This window comes from Amblyraja radiata, chromosome 28, assembly GCF_010909765.2.
Source record: "Amblyraja radiata isolate CabotCenter1 chromosome 28, sAmbRad1.1.pri, whole genome shotgun sequence".
In the NCBI taxonomy this organism is placed as follows: Eukaryota; Metazoa; Chordata; class Chondrichthyes; order Rajiformes; family Rajidae; genus Amblyraja; species Amblyraja radiata.
This window is the reverse complement of record NC_045983.1, coordinates 27,973,992-27,994,244: the sequence shown is the minus strand read 5'-3', so window position 1 is coordinate 27,994,244 and position 20,253 is coordinate 27,973,992.

Here is a 20,253-nt window from a genome sequence, read left to right as displayed (position 1 = left end):
ACAGGCCCCTCGGCCCACCGAGTCCGCACCGACCAGCGATCCCTGCACATTAACACTATCCTGTACACACTGTGTGATGGGACTGGCCTGTATCCACAACTCTCTGCAATTTCTTGCGATCTTGGGCAGAGCTGTTCCCAAACCATGCATCCTGACAATCTGCTTCCTATGGGGCATCTCTGGAAGAATGAAAGTGTCATTGGAGACAATTGGCAGCTTTATGACTGATGAACAGAATAGACAATAGACAATAGACAATAGGTGCAGGAGTAGGCCATTCGGCCCTTCGAGCCAGCACCGCCATTCAATGTGATCATGGCTGATCATCCCCAATCAGTACCCCGTTCCTGCCTTCTCCCCATATCCCCTGACTCCGCTATTTTTAAGAGCCCTATCTAGCTCTCTCTTGAAAGCATCCAGAGAACCTGCCTCCACTGCCCTCTGAGGCAGAGAATTCCACAGACTCACCACTCTCTGTGAGAAAAAGTGTTTCCTCGTCTCCGTTCTAAATGGCTTACTCCTTATTCTTAAACTGTGGCCCCTGGTTCTGGACTCCCCCAACATCGGGAACATGTTTCCTGCAAATAATCTGACCCATTTCTTTCAGGAGCCAAACTACACTGCACTAGCAAATAACAAGTTTGTTCATTCATACAGCAAATAACTGGGTAGGATTTTTTTTTCATTGTGAAGAATAGAACGAGAGGCGCAGAAACTGGATTGGATAATGTTTTGTTTAAAAGGGGACTGCAGATGCTGGAATATCGAAGGTACACAAAATTGCTGGAGGAACTCAGCGGGTGCAGCAGCATCTATGGAGCGAAGGAAATAGGCGACGTTTCGGGCCGAAACCCTTCTTCAGAGATACAGTGCGGAATCAGGCCCTTTGGCCCACCGAGCCTGTGCCATCCAGCGATCCCCGCACGCTAACGCTATCCTACACACACTAGGGACAATTTACAATTATACCAAGCCAATTAACCTACAAACCTGTATGGCTTCAGAGTGTGGGAGGAAACCGGAGATCCCGGAGAAAACCCACGCAGGTCACGGGGAGAATGTACAAACTCCATACAGACAGTGCCCGGAATCCTGCACCTATTCTCAGGATTGAACCCAGGACTCTGGCGCTGTGAGGCAGCAACTCTGCAACTCCACTTGTACATCAGATGACCGCTCGGGGACTATGTGGATAATGGTGCAGCTATCTGCTACTGTTCGGACCAAGCAACCATTGCTTCAGTGTCCAGACGTAGAACTGAGTTTGAACGACACACGCAGGAAAATACCACAAGTGAGCAGCTCACTCTTCTACTGGGGCACAGACATGCCAAGAAGAATTCCATGGCAGCTATTGTGTGTGTTGCTGCCCTCTGGCTGCCGTGCCAATTGTGCCTTTAAGGTTAACTCCTGCTGATACATCTCAGGACCTATTAGACTAGGGAAAGAAAATTGGCTGTAAACGATATTTAGACAGCTGTGTTCTATCCTCTAGGCTGGTACTGCATTTTCATTGTCTTAATTTTATCTCGTGGCTCTCGGGAGATTGTGCCTTTAAGGTTAACTCCTGCCATCAATGATTCAGAGTGGTTCGACCCAGAAGGTCCACTCAGAGCACCGTTCACCCTGTCACATCGCTTCTATGTCACCCCACTTTCTCATCCACTCCCTACACACCAGGGAGCAATTTACCGACGCCAGTTAACCTACAAACCCCCACGTCCTTGGGATATGGGAGGAGACCGGAGCACCCGGAGGAAACCCACCCGCTCACGGGGAGAACGTGCAAACTCTAAACAGAGATCAGGATCGAGCCCGGGTCTCTGGCGCTGCGAGACGGAAGCTCTACCAGCTGCGCCAACGTGCCGCCCAACGTGTGTGGCAGCGTTTCACTAGATTACCTGCTCTGCCATCAGGAACTCCAGTTTTAGTGGAGGTTTCAGCTTCATAAGCTTCTTCTAAATACCTTTTGGACAAATTTTGTGCTTATTATATGAAGCGACGCAAGTTTGGTGGAAAATACAGCGTTGGTCCAGAGCACGAAATGAAAGTGAAACGAAATCCAATTTCTAGCCTAGAAAATGTTAAACACGAATGATTACCCTTTTTTTTTGTCGGTTCCCTTTATTTTACTGCACGGTAGGATACGACAGGAAGAGCAAAGCTACCTTGAGCTGTATCTGTGACATGCATTAAATGAGGGAATTATCCATAATATTAGCTTGATTAATTAAATAGTAATTTCTGCAACCTTCTTTGTAATTTAGCTGTGCTATAGTGAAGTCATTGGTCATTATCACGCAGAAATTAACTAGGATATGCTCTGGTTTAATTTACAGTGAGGACAATGGAACTCGTAGAAGCAATAGATTTCATGCGCTGATACATCTCAGGACCTATTAGACTTGGAAAAGAAAATTGGCTGTTAACGGTGTTTCGACAGCTGTGTTCTATCCTCTAGGCTGATTCTGCATTTTCATTGTCTTAATTTTATCTCGTGGCTCTTGGCAGAGCAGATCCTTCACAAATTCTAGCAGAAGAATCAGGCCATTCGGACCATCTTCTCAGCCGTTCAATCATGGCTGAACTATCTCTCCCTCTCATCCCCATTCTCCTAATTACCCCCTGACACCTGTACTAGTGAATGAATGAATAAGTTTATTGGCCAAGTATATTCACATACACACCCTCATAGGGTCTACCTATTCACCAAGAATTTCATCATCTGAAGACATAAAATGGCACAAAGTGCTGGAGTAACTCAATGAGTCAGGCAGCATCTCTGGAGAACATGGATAGGCGATGTTTCGGGTCAGCCTGAATCCTCACATCCACGTTCTCCAGAGATGCTGCCTGAGCCGTTGAGTTGCTCCAGCACAGTTTTTGTGAACCATCCTTGTGTCTATATTGGATTATTCACCTTGATTGGTCCTCCACTCCCTCATGGTGTTGGTTTGTGTGCAGTTTTGTTCTCCTAATTTGACGAAGGACATTCTTGCTATTGAAGGAGTGCAGCGTAGGTTCACCAGGTTAATTCCCGGGATGGTGGGACTGACATATGAGGAAAGGATGGGTCGACTGGGCTTGTATTCGCTGGAATTTAAAAGGATGAGAAGGGATCTTATAGAAACATATAAAATTCTTAAGGGATTGGACAGGCTAGATGCCGGAAAAATGTTCCCGATGTTGGGGGAGTCCAGAATCAGGGGTCACAGTTTAAGAACAAGGGGTAGGCCATTTAGGACTGAGATGAGGAAAAAAGTCTTCACCCAGAGAAGAAGAGCTTCGACCCGAAACGTTGCCTATTTCCTTCGCTCCATAGATGCTGCCGCACCCGCTGAGTTTCTCCAGCATTTTTGTCTATTTTCACCCAGAGAGTTGTGAATCTGTGGAATTCTCTGCCACAGGAGGCCGTGGAGGCCAATTCACTGGATGCTTTCAAGACAGAGCCAGATATACAGTAGCTCTTAGGGCTAACGGAATCAAGGGACATGGGGAAAAAGCAGGAACGAGGTACTGATTTTGGATAATCAGCCATGACCATATTGAATGGCGGTGCTGGCACGAAGGGCCGAATGGCCTACTCTTGCACCTATTTTCTATTGTTTCTATGTGACTATGATTCTCCCCAGTAACCGCATGGGATGGTATTAGGTAAGATATATCGATATTATGTTAATAATACAGAATAGACACTTTTCTGGAGGTGTTACAGTATCCTTTCCATGAGTTGTAACACTAAAGGGCCTGTCCCACTGTACGAGGTAATTCAAGAGTTCTCCTGGGTTTCCCCTGATTCGAACTCGGAGAATTACGGTAATAGCCGCTCGTGGGTACTCGGGGCTCTCGTGGACAAAAAACTTCACGAGCTTACCGCGTTTCCCGAGTACCTTACGTTAGCGTTACGAGCCGCTAAGAGACGTCCCGAGCTCCAACGTACCCGCTAGGTACATTCTACGTACTTACCACAAGTTTTTTTTTTAAACTCGGGAGAGCTCTTGAATTACTTCGTACAGTGGGACAGGCCCTTGAGGATCATCAGTTTGCACGTTACACATAAGGGATACCACATATAAGATATAAGATAAGGTACATATATGAGATAACACAGCACCATGTAAAGAAAGTTGGAGATACACTCCGTATTTCCATCGACATTAACCCCACAAATAACTTCGACAAAACGGACAAGATAATCATTCAGAAGATGCTGGAGAATGCTGAGCAAGTCACAAAATGCTGGAGAAACTGAGCAAGTCAGGCAGCATCTGTGGAGAAAAAAGACAGGTGACGTTTCGGGTTGGAACAGCCTAAAGATGGAATCCGACCCGAAACGCCATGCATCCTTTTTCTCCAGAGATGCTGCCTGACCCGCTGAGTTACTCCAGCACTTTGTGTCTATCTTTGGTATGAACCAGCGTCTGCAGTTCCTTCCTACACATGTTAATTATCCGTCTCGGTTTGGTTTCTGTGGGATTTTACAATGGGCAGCGTGTTACCATTAAAAACAGTGTCTGAACTTCAACAGGAATGCAATATCTTTGAAGAGGTCGGTAATATATACATGCAAATTCCATCTTTCATTTCTTTACAGTTACACTGCCTGGGTTGAAGGGTTGTGGTTTCAAGCGAGCACCATGAAAGCTATTTTTTAATTTCACTGCAGAACTGAGGAATCACTGCACTGTAGGAAGTGTATTGATTTAATAAAACATTTAACCAAAGACTCTGTTGACAGCTTCCAGTGCATGTAAACGATCCCGTGGTATAATTTAGAAGAGGACTTTAGAAGTTATCTCTGGCGATCGGGTTAATATTCACCTCAACTAGAAACTATAAAGCGATGTGTGTGTCCGTGTGTGTGTATGTGTGTGTGTATGTGTGTGTGTGTGTGTGTGTGTGTGTGTGTGTGTGTGTGTGTGTGTGTGTGTGTGTGTGCATGCGTGTGTGTGTGTGTGTGTGTGTGTGTGTGTGTGCATACGTGCATGTGTGTGTGTGTCTACACATGCATGTGAGCGTGTGCTTGTGTGTGCGCTTGTGTGTGTGTGCGCATGTGTGTGCATGTGTCTATGCGTGCATGTGAGCGTGTGTGTGTGTGTGTGTGTTTGTGCTTGTGTGTGTGCATGTGTGTGTCTGCATGTGTATGTGTATGTGTGTGTGTGTGTATGTGTGCGTGCGCGTGCATGTGTGTGTATGTGTGCATGCGCGTGCATGTGTGTGTGTGTGCGTGCGCGTGCATGTGTGTGTGTGCATGCGTGCGCACGTGTGTGTGTAGAGAATATGCTGGTGATTTTGGGCTATGTGCCCAGTCAGACGTTTTGTCAGGCCATTGTGCACTGGAGTCTGGTTTGCACAAACTGACGTCTGCATTTCCTACATTATAAATGAAAGACCTTTACTTTTTAGCATGCTGCTGGCAGTAATGTTTCTGGCTGCCTCAAGGGCCATGTCTGTCTGAATTCTCTAACCAACAGAACTGTTTCTTCAAACTCCCAATAGAGTGCTGCATAGTAATGTGCCCAGCCATAAGTGAACCAGTCTACTCACAGATCAGAGACGCAGGGCTCGAGTGCATGCTACACATGGGATGTCTTGACACCATCAGGGGCTGAAACGTTCAGTAGTTAATAGCGAGTCAAATCATCCCTGTTGACATTGGTGCTCTTTAACTTTTGCCATAATTTGTCTCTTAAAGTCCAAACACATTTTTATGGATGTCAAGACTGAGCAGGAAAGCAGCACTAAATCATACACAATCCTGCAGCAGTTAAGTTACTAAACTAACATCCAAAGACGAATTGGGTAGGAAGGAACTGCAGACGCTGGGCTACACCAAAGAGAGACACAAAATGCTGGAGTAACTCAACGGGACAGCAGCACCTCTGGAGAGAAGGAATTGGTGGCGTTTCATTGTACATTTTCATTGTACGTTGTACATTGAACCTCTCAATATTTCCTTTCCGTCATCTGCTTTGATCTGTCGTTTTCACACCTTATGGGCCTGTCCCACTTAGGCAACTTTTTAGAGGACTACAGGAGACTATGCGGTCGCCACGTGTTCGCAGGTGGTTGCCGGGGAGTCGCCGCCATGGTCGTGAGGTGTTCCTGCATTCTCGGAACTAGTCGCGGCTTCATGTTGAAAAATTAGCGGCGACTAGAATGAAGCCGCCATGGAGAGTAGCGAGAACTCTCGTGCCGTACGTGCAGTGGTAGTGGGTCGCCAGGAGGTCGTAGGTTGCCGCAGGTTCTCATAGATTGTAGCCGTGCTAACCGGTGAATTTCATTGGCTCATTGGGAAAAAAAACCGTAAACAGTAGTATTCAGAACCAACTTAGGATAACCGACCAGTAATGTTAATGTCCGCAGAGCTACACAGCCGTGTACCTCTGGCTTCTTAAAAGTCGTCTCCACTCCTTCTTCCCCACCCTGTCTCCCCCTTCTTCCCCCTTCTCCCACCCCCCACCCCCACCCCCCTCTTTTAAAGGACGTGACCCCTCCCATACACTGTGCTTTCACCGTCTTAATTACAGCGCCAACCTTCCTGTTCATAGCGGTGTGTGTCTGTATCACATTGGCTTTGCACCGTGTGAATTTCACATAGACAGCGCTCCCCCCCGCTTGCCCAGTCCCCCGCCTGCATAACTGGTTGGTGAAGGAAGCGATGTGCGAGTGTGTGTGTGTTCCACTCTGACAGTGGCTGTTCCAGTCGCTGGGTTTTCAGCAACCGGCTACGACTTGGCAGTCGCCTGTTAAATCGCCTAAGTGAGACAGGCCCATTCCCCTTCCATAACCCTTAACTCCTTCCCCCCTGACTCTCAGTCTGAAGAAGGGTTCCGACCCAAAACGTCACCCATTCCTTCCCTCCAGAGATGCTGCCTGCCCCGCTGAGTTACTCCGGCTTTTTGTGTCTATTTTTAGCATCTAAAGACCATTGATCCGACAAAAATGACTGGAGAATTTAGATTAAGATAATCAAATGCATCCGGAAGAAAAATCTGATATCACTAATTTAGTTTAGTTTAGTTTAATTCAGAGATGTGGCAGGGAAACAGGCCCTTCAGCCCATTAAGTCCATGCCAACCAACGATCAAGGAAAGACTCAAAATGCTGGATTAACTCAGCAGGCCAGGCAGCAACCCCGGAGAATATGGATAGGTAACATTTCAGGTAGGGGAGTTTTTCATTAGACCGTTGATCACTTGTTCACAGTCGTTCTATGTTTTACCACTTTTGCATCCACTCATTATGGGCCTGTCCCACTTAGGGGATTTTTTAGGCAACTACAGGCGACTAGTTTGTCGCCACATGTTCGCCGGTGGTCGCCGGGAGGAGTCACCTCAGTCACGCCAAAAGTTGTAGCATCTTTCTGGTCACCGCTAAATTTTCAACATGTTGAAAACTTTTCGGCGACAGTGGGTTTGACGCCAATGAGCGTAGCTCGACTTCTCCTGACGTAGGTGCTGTCGTAGGATGTCGCCGGTTATTCGGCGACCTGCTACGACCATGACAGTCACCGGCAGTTGCCCTAAAAGATCGCCAAGTGGGACAGGCTCATTGGACACTAGAGGCAATTTTACAGAGGCCAAATAACCTACAAACCCACACATCCTTGGGGCGTGGGAGGAAACAGGAGCACCCAGAGCAAACCCACGTGGTCACAGGAATAATGTGCAAACTCCACACAGCCAGCGTCCGAGGTCAAGATTGAACCTGGGTCTCTGGCACTGTGAGGCAGCAGCTCTACCAGCTGCACCACTGCGCTGCCGAAAAGACCTACAGGTTTGGAGGTTAATTTGCTCCGGTAAATTGTAAAATTGTCCCTCGTGTGTAGGACAGTGCGAGGGATCGCTGGTCGACACGGACTCGATGGGCCGAAGGGCCTGTTTCCACGCTGTATCTCTAAAGTCTAAAGTCCAAAGTGTGCTGTTGAGACTGGAGTCATGTATGGGCCTAACTTGATTAGGGGTTATGGGGAGAAGATGGGCTGAGAGGGAAAGATAAGTCAGCCATGATTGAATGGTGGAGTCGACTTGATGGGGCGAACAGCCTAATTCTGCTCCTATAACATGAACTTATGGACTTATGAACTGGGAGTGTGGGGAGGGGGGGTTGGCCGATCTTCTCCAAAGGAAACTAGTGTAGTAGAATTGTTTTTTCAATAACCCGTTAGCTTTGAAGTTATATTTACCGAGGCTAGATTACATTTTGAATAAAAAGGGTTTGATTCTGCCTGCGGGTGCTGTCTGTTTGGAGTTTGCACGTTCTCCCCGTGACCTGCGTGGGTTTTCTCTGATATCTTCGGTTTCCTTCCACACTCCAAAGACGTGCAGGTTTGTAGGTTATGCCCCTGTCCCACTTAGGAAACCTGAACGGAAACCTCTGGAGACTTTGCGCCCCACCCAAGGTTTCCGTGCGGTTCCCGGAGGTTTTTGCTAGTCTCCCTACCCGCTTCCACTACCTGCAACCTCCGGCAACCTCCTGCAACCTCCGGGAACCGCACGGAAACCTTGGGTGGGGCGCAAAGTCTCCAGAGGTTTCCGTTCAGGTTTCCTAAGTGGGACAGGGGCATTATAATTGTCTCGGTAGAATTGCAAACTGTCCCCAGTGTGCGTTGGGTGGAGTCAGTGTGCGGGGATCGCTGGTCGGCGTGGACTCGGTGGGCCGAAGGGCCTGTTTCTGCGCTGTGTCTCTAAACCTAGCTGAACTGAACCAAAGAGGGCGGACAGTGCGTGGGACACCCCCATGCACGCAGCTAATTCTGCGATCCTACTTTGCAGAAATCAGCTGCGAGCCTGCATGAGTGATGGTTTTACGGAGCTCTGCGATGCGCTGAGAGGATCAAAAGAAATGTATAAGACGCAGTGAGGCATCTTACAAGCCAGCCAGCTGAGACGGTTCAGAGACGTTTGGCTCTTGAGCGGAACCACAGGCTTGAGTGAATGGCAGGGAGGTTTAGTTATCGACGCAGATTGACAATCGCTGCGCTGAGCTTTCTCCACGTTGCTTCTCCCCGATGAAGTGGCAAAGGTTCTCGACAACAAATTGAGACCTCAGCAGGTGAGGTTTGTCAGAAACGATCTTGGCTATTATTAGCACAGCGTGGCTAACATTCAGAGCTGTCAAACCACAGTGCAATTTACACTGTGTTAAAAAAATGTGATGCTTCCTCAGAAAGCCCACCTGGTTAAACTGGCACTTCACCTCAGCATGTCAGATAGAAAACCCACACCTCGAAAGGAATATGGTTCGGGGCTGGGCGTGGGAACTGTGGGAGGAGTAGGCAGTTAGACTGCGTTTGCAGAGAAGCCCACAAAGCAGCGATCACCCAATTATCTCAATGTCCCATTCTCCCTTGGATCATTTCATCTGTCATAAAGTAAGCGTTACTTACTTTGGTCAAGCATGATCTAACAATCCTTTTTTTAAAATCAAAAATAGTTATTCAAAAAAGAGGGAGTTAGATGTGGCCCTTGTGGCTAAAGGGATCAGGGGGTATGGAGAGAAGGCAGGTACAGGATACTGAGTTGGATGATCAGCCATGATCATATTGAATGGCGGTGCAGGCTCGAGGGGCCGAATGGCCTACTCCTGCACCTATTTTCTATGTTTCTATTAAAAGAATATATACAGCACAGTAAAGAAACAAAACACAACCCACCATCATAATACTCGACAAATGATAAACTATTAGACAAATATCTTACAGTCCCTTGTCAAGGATGCGTTCTACGCCCCCCTGCGGTGCCCAGCGTTCCCCGAAATCCCCCAGGGTGCCCGTGGACAGTGCGTAGTCCCCTCTCTAACACCCCACCCGGGCGCGGACGTAACCCCGGAAAAGGTGCAGGCAGCCGGCTCGGGCAGAGCCCTCTTCCGCCTGGTGCCGTGACTCGCGGATGGCCATCTTGGCCAGGCCCAGGAGCAACCCAACCAGGACATCCTCGACCCTACCCTCTCGCCTACCTACACACAGGGTGTCCAAAGATGAGGATGGTGGGTGTGAAGTACAGCCGGAAGGCCAGGAGCAGCCCCTTTAGATAATGGAACACGGGGCTGCAGCCTCACACACTCCATATACACGTGGTACACAGACTCGTCCAGCCCGCAATACTGGCAGGCGGCTGGCGAGTCCGTGAACCGCGAGAGAAACAGGTCGCAAGGGATTCCTCGGTGCAGTACCCTCCCCCCCAGGTAACTAGGTATCTTTGTAGCTGAGACAGTGTAATTCAAATGTCAATTGTAATAGGTCCTGTGTTTCAAAATGAATTAAGGTTTGAAGGTCAACGTATTATCACATGCGCCAATTAAGGTGCCGTGATAAAATCTTGAGTTACTTGTACAGGTGACTGGAAACTGGATTAAAAAATGCACCTTTCTCTCCGCATATGATGTTTACATAAAACACATATTGCTGGACTTGAGTCTGAAGAAGGGACTGGGCCGAAACATCACCGATCCATGCCCTCCAGAGCAGGTGCCTGTCCCGCTGAGTTACTCTAGCATTTTGTGTGTGTGTTTATTTAACTTTTGTAAAGCATTGTTGGTGAGTACCTTCCGCTTGTTTCGAAGATCGTGCAACCATTTTTGGTAGAAGGGCAACACGGTGGCGCAGCTGGTAGTGCTGCTGCCTCACAGCGCCAGAGACCCAGGGGCTCGATCCCCAATCTCATGTGCTGTCTGGGTGGGAGTTTACACGTTCCCCCCATGACCGCGTGGGTTTCCTCCTGGTGCTCCGGTTTCCTCCCACATCTCGACGACGTGCGGGTTTGTAGATGACAGGCCTTCAGACGGTGATCGATGGTTAGAGTGGAGTTGGTGGGCAATGGGCCTGTTTCCATGCTGTATCTTTCCAACAATCAATTCAATCAATCCAAGTCTCGCCCTTTAGCAACATGGAGCGGACACTTTAAGCAGCAACATCTCCTGACCTGGGTTTCAATTCCCTGCCTAATTCCACCCACATGATGATATCAATAACATGCACAGGGCTCAGAAAAAAAACTAATGGACCTGTGGCCTTAAATGCCAACCACATAAGGAGTATGCCTTAGGAGAATAGGGTATTATGTGCCACTTAAAGTGCCCACACTGGGCTTTGTCTTCGGGTACAAAGATTCAACCTTGGTTATTTTAAATTTCGTTTAGAGATACAGCGCGGAAACAGGCCCACCGTGTCTGCGCCGGCCAGCGATCCCCGCACACTAACACTATCCTACACACACTGGGGATAATTTTACATTTATACCAAGCCAATTAACCTACACACCTGTACGTCTTTGGAGTGTGGGAGGAACCCGGAGATCCCGGGAAAACCCACGCAGGTCACGGGGAGAACGTACAAACTCCGTACAGACAAGCTCATGTAGTCAGGATTGAACCCGGGCCTCTGGTGCTGTAAGGCAGCAGCTCTACCGCTGCTCCGCCGTGCCGCCCCATTTAATGAAAATATAATTGGCAGACCTACCGACCATGGGCTCATCCACATGACACGATTCTTATCTGTGAAGGAGGCATTGTTCTGGTCAAAACCACAGATGGTGATGGAGACCAAGTCGGTGGATATTTTTAAGGCAGAGATAGACAGATTCTTCAATAGTACGGGTGTCAGGGGTTATGGGGAGAAGGCAGGAGAATGGGGTTGAGAGGGAGAGATAGATCAGCCACGATTGAATGGCGGAATAGATTTGATGGGCCGAATGGCCTAATTCTGCTCCTATCACTAACCTCCCTGTACATGGACGATGTTGCCGTCTTCTACTCGGATCCACGGTCGGTCCGCATATTGATCAGCATCTGTGACCAGTTTGGGTCGGCATCTGGAGTCAGAGACAACGGTAGGAAGAGCGAGGCCATACTCTTCGGCAACGAGGCCAGGCCGATCTCCTGCCCCTACACCATCAGGTCTGACTTCTTGATAAACAGGAAGGGTTTACATCCCTCCGCAGAGTAACAGGCCCTTCAGCCCACCGAGTCGCCGTGCGGTAACACCATCCTACACACTCGAGGGACAATTTTACATTTACCAAGCCAATAAACCTGCAAGCCTGTACGCCTTTGGAGTGTGGAAGGAAACTGAAGATCTCGGAGAAAACCCACGCAGGTCACGGGGAGAACGTACAAAAACTCCGTACAGACAGCACCCGTAGTCGGGATCGAACTGGGGTCTCTGGCGCTGTGAGGCAGCAACTCTACCGCTGCGCCACCGTGCTGCTCCGTGAGGAAAAAAGTAGGCTCAGTGATTTATTTTTTACTTATTTTATATTAATGTCTTTAATCATTTATTCGTGTTTAAGTGTGTCCGAAGTTAATTTCATTATAAAATGTCTTTGCTTTTTTTCAATTATTTACAGCAATATTAATAATTTGTGAACATCACTAAGATCAAAGACTTTTAAAGGCAGTTAATAATGCCTGCCAGCTTTCTCAGGCAGTGAGCCTCCGCCCCAGCCCTCCCTCTTGCTAACGACTGGCAAGTCATACAAAGAGGCTCTGTCTAGGCCTCTGTTTGAGGCCTAGCGTACTGACGTCTTGCTGCACAATGGCTATAGTTCATAGTTCATAAGTTCATAAGAGTAGGGAGTAGGGAAGATTCAAACAAGAGGACATGACTTGAGAATTAAGGGACAGATGTTTAGGGGTAACATGAGGGGGAACTTCTTTACTCAGAGAGTGGTAGCTGTGTGGAATGAGCTTCCAGTGGAGGTGGTGGAGGCAGGTTCGATTTTATCATTTAAAAATAAATTGGATAGGCATATGGACGGGAAAGGAATGGAGGGTTATGGTCTGAGTGCAGGTAGATGAGACTAGGGGAGAATAAGTGTTCGGCACGAACTAGAAGGGCCGAGATGGCCTGTTTCCATGCTGTAATTGTTATATGGTTATATGGTTATAAGTTCTGGGAGTAGAATTAGGCCATTCGGCCCATCAAATCTACTCTGCCATTGATCTATCTCTCCCTCTCAACCCCATTCTCCTGCCTTCTCCCCATAATCCCTGACACACGCACTAATCAAGAACCGATCAATCTCCGCCTTAGAAAATATCCATTGACTTGGCCTCCACAGCCTCCTGTGGCGATGGACTCCACAGATTCACCACCAGAGTTACTCCAGCCTTTTGTTTCCGTCTTCGCGTGAAAAATGACTCAGCTGGTCGGGCGGCATCTCTGGAGAGAAGGAATAGGTGACGTTCCGGGTCGAGACCCTTCTTCAGACTTCAGACCCCTGTCTCACCCGCTGAGTTACTCCAGCTGTTTGTGTCTGTCTTCGCATTGAAATTAATGCTTGGCCAAGCAGCGACTGGGTGAAAGAAATGGAAGGAAAGACGGTGATCACAGGGGAAATATCCTCATTCCGGCAAAAGACATAAAATAACTACTTACACAGCAACGAGCCTAGGGGGAATGTGCGAACCACCCGATTCATAAATCATTATTAACTCCTTCATTGGTTCGATGTGTCCTCGGCTCCAGATGTTCCTGTTTTAATTTCATCCATTTAGTACACTTCTTGCAAGGTAGAAAGCAATAAAGATGTCCTCATCAAGATGATGGATGCCATATTAGAGTCTGATGTCTTCCTTCCCCCAGAAGGTTTCTCGGAGACATCAAGGACTCCCCGGTCAGTTATCGCAGGGTCAAGCTCTTCCAACTTGATGCCAGCAGCGACGTCAACCCCACAGTGACGTCTCCGTCCCATTAACTTCACTCCCTCTGACCTGCCCAGCCTGATGTGTATATTTTCGACACCAGACACTCTGTGTTTTTCCAGCCAGACTAGCAATTTAGTGTCAATTTGTCCTGAGTTGTGGTCTGTGAGCTCTTGTCTGCTAGCAATTGTTCTGAGCTGAACCAAAATTGGTTTTCATTTGAGACGAGAGCCTTTAGAAGAGGTCTGGGATACACACTGGAACATTTCATTTTAATTCAAGTTCAGACTCCAGAGATTTAAAGTCTGCAGCTCACCTCATTTGATCTTTTCAATGCCATTCATCTGCCGACTTGCTAATTTTGCCTCATTTTATTTGCAGTTCAGTTTAGTTTAGTTTAGAGATGCAGCGCGGAAGCCGTCCCTTCCCCGCCCCCCCCCCCCCCCCCCCCCCCCCCCAGCGATCCCCGCACACTAGTACTATCCTACACTCGAGGGACAATTTACACTCTGTACCGAAGCCACTTAAGGGCTTGTCCCACTTAGGCTATTTTTTAGGCGACTACAGGCTGTCGCCACATGGTCACTGGGGTGACGCCTGTATGGTCATGAGTCCTCAGTCACCCAAAGAGTCGTAGCGTCCCTCTGGTCGCCGCTGGAATTTCAACATGTTCAACGCAGTGACTAGTGGGGTACCGCAAGGCTCAGTGCTGGGACCCCAGCTATTTACAATATATATTAATGATCTGGATGAGGGAATTGAAGGCAATATCTCCAAGTTTGCGGATGACACTAAGCTGGGGGGCAGTGTTAGCTGTGAGGAGGATGCTAGGAGACTGCAAGGTGACTTGGATAGGCTGGGTGAGTGGGCAAATGCATGGCAGATGCAGTATAATGTGGATAAATGTGAGGTTATCCATTTTGGTGGCAAAAACAGGAAAGCAGACTATTATCTAAATGGTGGCCGATTAGGAAAAGGGGAGATGCAGCGAGACCTGGGTGTCATGGTACACCAGTCATTGAAAGTGGGCATGCAGGTGCAGCAGGCAGTGAAGAAAGCGAATGGTATGTTAGCTTTCATAGCAAAAGGATTTGAGTATAGGAGCAGGGAGGTTCTACTGCAGTTGTACAGGGTCTTGGTGAGACCACACCTGGAGTATTGCGTACAGTTTTGGTCTCCAAATCTGAGGAAGGACATAATTGCCATAGAGGTAGTGCAGAGAAGGTTCACCAGACTGATTCCTGGGATGTCAGGACTGTCTTATGAAGAAAGACTGGATAGACTTGGTTTATACTCTCTAGAATTTAGGAGATTGAGAGGGGATCTTATAGAAACTTACAAAATTCTTAAGGGGTTGGACAGGCTAGATGCAGGAAGATTGCTCCCGATGTTGGGGAAGTCCAGGACAAGGGGTCACAGCTTAAGGATAATTGGGAAATCCTTTAAAACCGAGATGAGAAGAACTTTTTTCACACAGAGAGTGGTGAATCTCTGGAACTCTCTGCCACAGAGGGTAGTCGAGGCCAGTTCATTAGCTATATTTAACAGGGAGTTAGATGTGGCCCTTGTGGCTAAGGGGATCAAAGGGTATGGAGAGAAGGCAGGTACGGGGTACTGAGTTGGATGATCAGCCATGATCATATTGAATGGCGGTGCAGGCTCGAAGGGCCGAATGGCCTACTCCTGCACCTAATTTCTATGTTTCTATGTTTCAAACATTTTCAGAGACAGTCGGCAACAGTGGCTTTATCGCCAATGAGCGTAGCTTGACTTCTCCTGATGTAGGTGCTGTCGTAGTTGTCGTTAGGTTAACGCAGGTTGTCGCCGGTGCTGACTTCATTTTTCGTTGTTAAAGTAATGATTCTATTTCAAATTTTATGTCGAAGGGCGGTCCAGTCGCCGTTTCTTCGGCGACCTGCTACGACTATGACAGTCGCCGGCAGTCGCCTAAGAATAGCCTAAGTCGGACAGGCCCTTTAACCTACAAACCTGTATGTCTTTGGAGTGTGGGCGGAAACCAGCGCACCCGTGGTAAACCCACGTGGTCACGGGGAGAACGTACAAACTCCATACAGACAGCTACACTGCAATACTCTCGTTTGCATATCAATAACGGAGAATATTCCTATTGTAAAATGAATAACTACGCATTGTCTAGGTGGAATTATGAACCACCCTTGGCTGTACTAGAGACTTTGGGCTTTGTTTCCATAAGCACTATATTGCTTTTTTAAAATTTATCCATTTTAAATTGTTATCAATTGTGTACTGTGTTCACAAACCGGTTAGAGTGGTAGAGACATATGGCGTGGAAACAGGCCCTTCAGCTGAACTAGCCCATGCCGGCCAACATGGCCCATCTACACTAGTCCCACCTGCCTGCGTTTGGCCCATATCGCTCTAAACCTGTCCTATCCATGTACCTGTCCAAATGTCTCTTAAATGTAACAATAGTCCCTCCCTCACTACCTCCTCTGGTAGCTCGTTCCATACACCCACCATCCTTTGTGTAAAAAAAAAAGTCACCCCTCAGACTCCTATTAAATCTTTCCCCTCTCGCCGTAAACCTGTGTCCTTTTATCTGCTGTTGCAAGTAAGACCTTCATCATTTTGTTTCGGTGCATTTGACAATTAAATACTCTTGACTCTCGACCCAAATCTTGGACACATACCCTGGTCAGATAAATTAATGAGTTGCTATTATATATTTATTACAAGACTAAAGGCTTTCCTATAAATAGATTGGAAACTTCTGCTCCCCTTGGGCAACTTTTTACTTATGCTGCAACTCGGCAAAAGCTCCCCAGATGTTTTAAAGTGCAGCTGTGCATCGGGTCTTTCGGCAACTCGGGGAAAGCGCTTGGGATATTTGATGCAGCCTCTGCCTAAGGCTTACGATTAACTTAGCCAGCCGGAAAAGCTTGGCTGCTTTGGGAGAGGGATTGGAATGTTAGGGAATGTTAAGGATAAGGGGGAAATCTTTTAGGACCGAGATGAGAGAAACATTTTTCACACAGAGAGTGGTGAATCTCTGGAACTCTCTGCCACAGAAGGTAGTTGAGGCCAGTTCATTGGCTATATTTAAGAGGGAGTTAGATGTGGCCCTTGTGACTAAAGGGATCAGGGGGTATGGAGAGAAGGCAGGTACAGGATACTGAGTTGGATGATCAGCCATGATCATATTGAATGGCAGTGCAGGCTCGAAGGGCCGAATGGCCTACTCCTGCACCTATTTTCTATGTTTCTATGTTAGGGAAGTGGTAATGTGGAGAGAGTTAGTCCAAAAAACAACACCTTATCACCACAAAGAAAAAGACACAAAGTGCCGGAGTAACTCAGCGGGTCAGGCAGCATCTCTGGAGATGGATCATTGTGGGCCTTTCCTGTGCCATCGATGCAGGCTCTGATTTGCTCTGTACCCTCCCACACCACCAGTTTCCCCCCCTCCCTGACTCTCAGCCTGATGAAGGGTCCCGACCTGAAACTTCACCTATTACTTTTTGCCAGAGTTTCTGCCTGATCTGTTGAGTTACCCAGCCATTTTGTGTCTATCTTTGGTGTAAATCAGCATCTGAAGTTCGTTCTTACACATAGAAACATAGAAAATAGGTGCAGGAGTAGGCCATTCGGCCCTTCGAGCCTGCACAGCCATTCAATATGATCATGGCTGATCATCCAACCCAGTATCCTGTACCTGCCTTCTCTCCATACCCCCTGATCCCTTTAGCCACAAGGGCCACATCTAACTCCCTCTTAAATATAGCCAATGAACTGGCCTCAACTATCTTCTGTGGCAGAGAATTCCAGAGATTCACCACTCTCTGTGTGAAAAATGTTTTCCTCATCTCGGTCCTAAAAGATTTCCCCCTGATCCTTAAATTTCCCCCTTACCCTTAAATCTCTGGAGAACATGGATAGGTGATTTTTCGGGATGGATTACTTCTTCAGACTGATTGTGGTGGGGGTTGGCCTGGGGTTGGGGAGGTGAAGTGAAAGCTGGAAGAGAGGAGGGGCAGGACAAATCCTGGCGAGTGATAGGTGGATAGATTGAATCTGAAGAAGGGTCTCAACCCAAAACATCACCCATTCTTTTTCTCCAAAGATGCCGCCGAACCGCTGAGTTACTCCAGCACTTTGTGCCTACCTTGAGTGATAGGTGGATACGGGTGAGTCGCTTTGATAGGCAGTTGGTTGGACAGCGGCCAGAGATGAAAAGATAAAAGATGTGAAATAAGGATAGCTGCAAATTGTGAAGCCAGAGGATGCGATGTTGGTGGAAGGAGGAATATGGGTGGATGGGGAGGGTAGAAAATACACAAGGTATCATATCAGGACTAAGTTTTATATTCATTTCTATTACTCTGACGGGAAGGAAAGAGATGGGTCTCCATTGTACGAGACTCCCCCGAACCTGATTCAGCAGACAGCTTGGGTAGGCATTAAATGGGTGGCCATCTGGCTCTTTCTCTACTTAAACTGTGACCTGTACAGTTCTCCATTCACTGTCTGAATTATTCCCTGCCATCTGGACAAATAAGCCCTTGCAGTGCCAAGAACGGTAAAAATACACATCTGACGCCAAATTTGCACTGGCATCGACAGGAAATAAATAGGCTTCCTTGACCCATCAACAATGGACCCAGGGTGGCACGGTGGCACAGCAGTAATAATAATAATAATGGATGGGATTTATATAGCGCCTTTCTAATACTCAAGGCGCTTTACATCGCATTATTCATTCACTCCTCAGTCACACTCGGTGGTGGTAAGCTACTTCTGTAGCCACAGCTGCCCTTTGTAGCCACAAACTGACGGAAGCGTGGCTGCCAATCTGCGCCTACGGCCCCTCCGACCACCACCAGTCACTCACACACATTCACACACAGGCAAAGGTGGGTGAAGTGTCTTGCCCAAGGACACAACGACAGTATGCACTCCAAGCGGGATTCGAACCGGCTACCTTCCGGTTGCCAGCCGAACACTTAGCCCATTGTGCCATCTGTCGTCCCAGTAGAGTTGCTGTCTAACAGCGCCAGAGACCCGGGTTCGATCCTGACCACGGGTGCTGTCTGTGGAGTTTGCCCTGTGACCGCGTGGAGTTTCTCCGGGTGCTCCAGTTTCCGCCCTCACTCCAAACACGTGCAGGTTTGTAGCTTAAATGGCTTTTTTGTAAATTGTCCCTCGTATGTGCTGCAGAATTAGTTGGTCGTTGGTTGGCGCGGATGCAGTGGGCCGGAGGGCCTGTTTCCACTCTGTATCTCTAAGCTAAACTAAACTACAAAGGAGGAATGTGTGGAATGAGAACCCAAATCAGGTACAGTTTAAGTCACTAATGATTCCCTTGCTCGCTTTCACATATAACTACACAGATAGATCTCCCAAGCAATTGTGTTGTCTGGCACGTGAAGAAGTGAAAAGATACGTAAAGTTTTAATGAAATAAAATCTAAAATCGACATAAATTAGAGTGGAAGTAACAAGGTATCTGTGGGATTTCCCTTTAAAAGTTACTTGAAGTTAACTAAATCTGCCAGCCATAAATTTAAATATTTACAAGCTTTTTAGGCCAACACGAGGAAGATGGACACAAAATGCTGGAGTAACTCAGCGGGACAGGCAGCGTCTCTGGAGAGAAGGAACGGGTGACGTTTCGAGTCGAGACCCTTATTCTCAACGTGAAACATCACTCATTCCTTCCAATCTAGGAGGTGCTGCCTGTCGCGATGAGTTACTCCAACATTTTCGGTTGAGACCAGCACCTGCAGTTCTTTCCTACGACGAAGAAGCTAATGACAGATTCATGGATATGAGATAGCGTAATGATACAAGATGTTATATTTTATGGGTACGAAGGTCCGTGTGATCTGACGTGGGTTCGGACCCAGTCCAAGATTTATAGGCATTCGCCTAGTTGTTATTTTTCCTAGATCTTCTGGCTCCACAAAAATCATTAAACGGAGTACCGACGACCAGTCATAGAATCTTACTGTACAGAACAAATCGGAAGTAGAATTAAACAAGAAGAGAAAGTAATAAAAAGTTTCTAAAAGAAGAACGGAGGTAGTGTTGACGCCTCACAGCGCCAGAGACCGGGTTCGATCCTGACTACGGGCGCTGTCTGTACGGAGTTTGTACGTTCTCCCCATGGCCTGCGTGGGGTTTCTCCGGGCGCTCCGGTTTCCTCCCACATTCCAAACACGTACAGGTTTGTACGTTAATTGGCTTCGGTATAATTGTAAATTGTCCCTCGTTTGTGTAGGATAGTGTTAGTGTGCGGGGATCGCAGGTCGGTGCGGACTCGGTGGGCCGAAGGGCCTGTTCCCCACTATATCTCTATACTAAACTAAACAAAAGAGGTAAATCAAAAGAAATATAATATCACATTCTCAACATGGATTACTTGGACTGCCAGACCCAAAATCCTGTTCATTGCTGTGGGTATGGTTGAAGACTAAGGTATGATGAGCATTAGACGGCACTGGGCCTTTACTCACTCAATGCACCTTTGAGCTTACCGAATAGTGAAAGGCCTGGATAGCGTGGATGTGGAGAGGATGTTTCCACTAGTGGGACAATCTAGGACCAGAGGCCATTGTCTCAGAATTAAAGG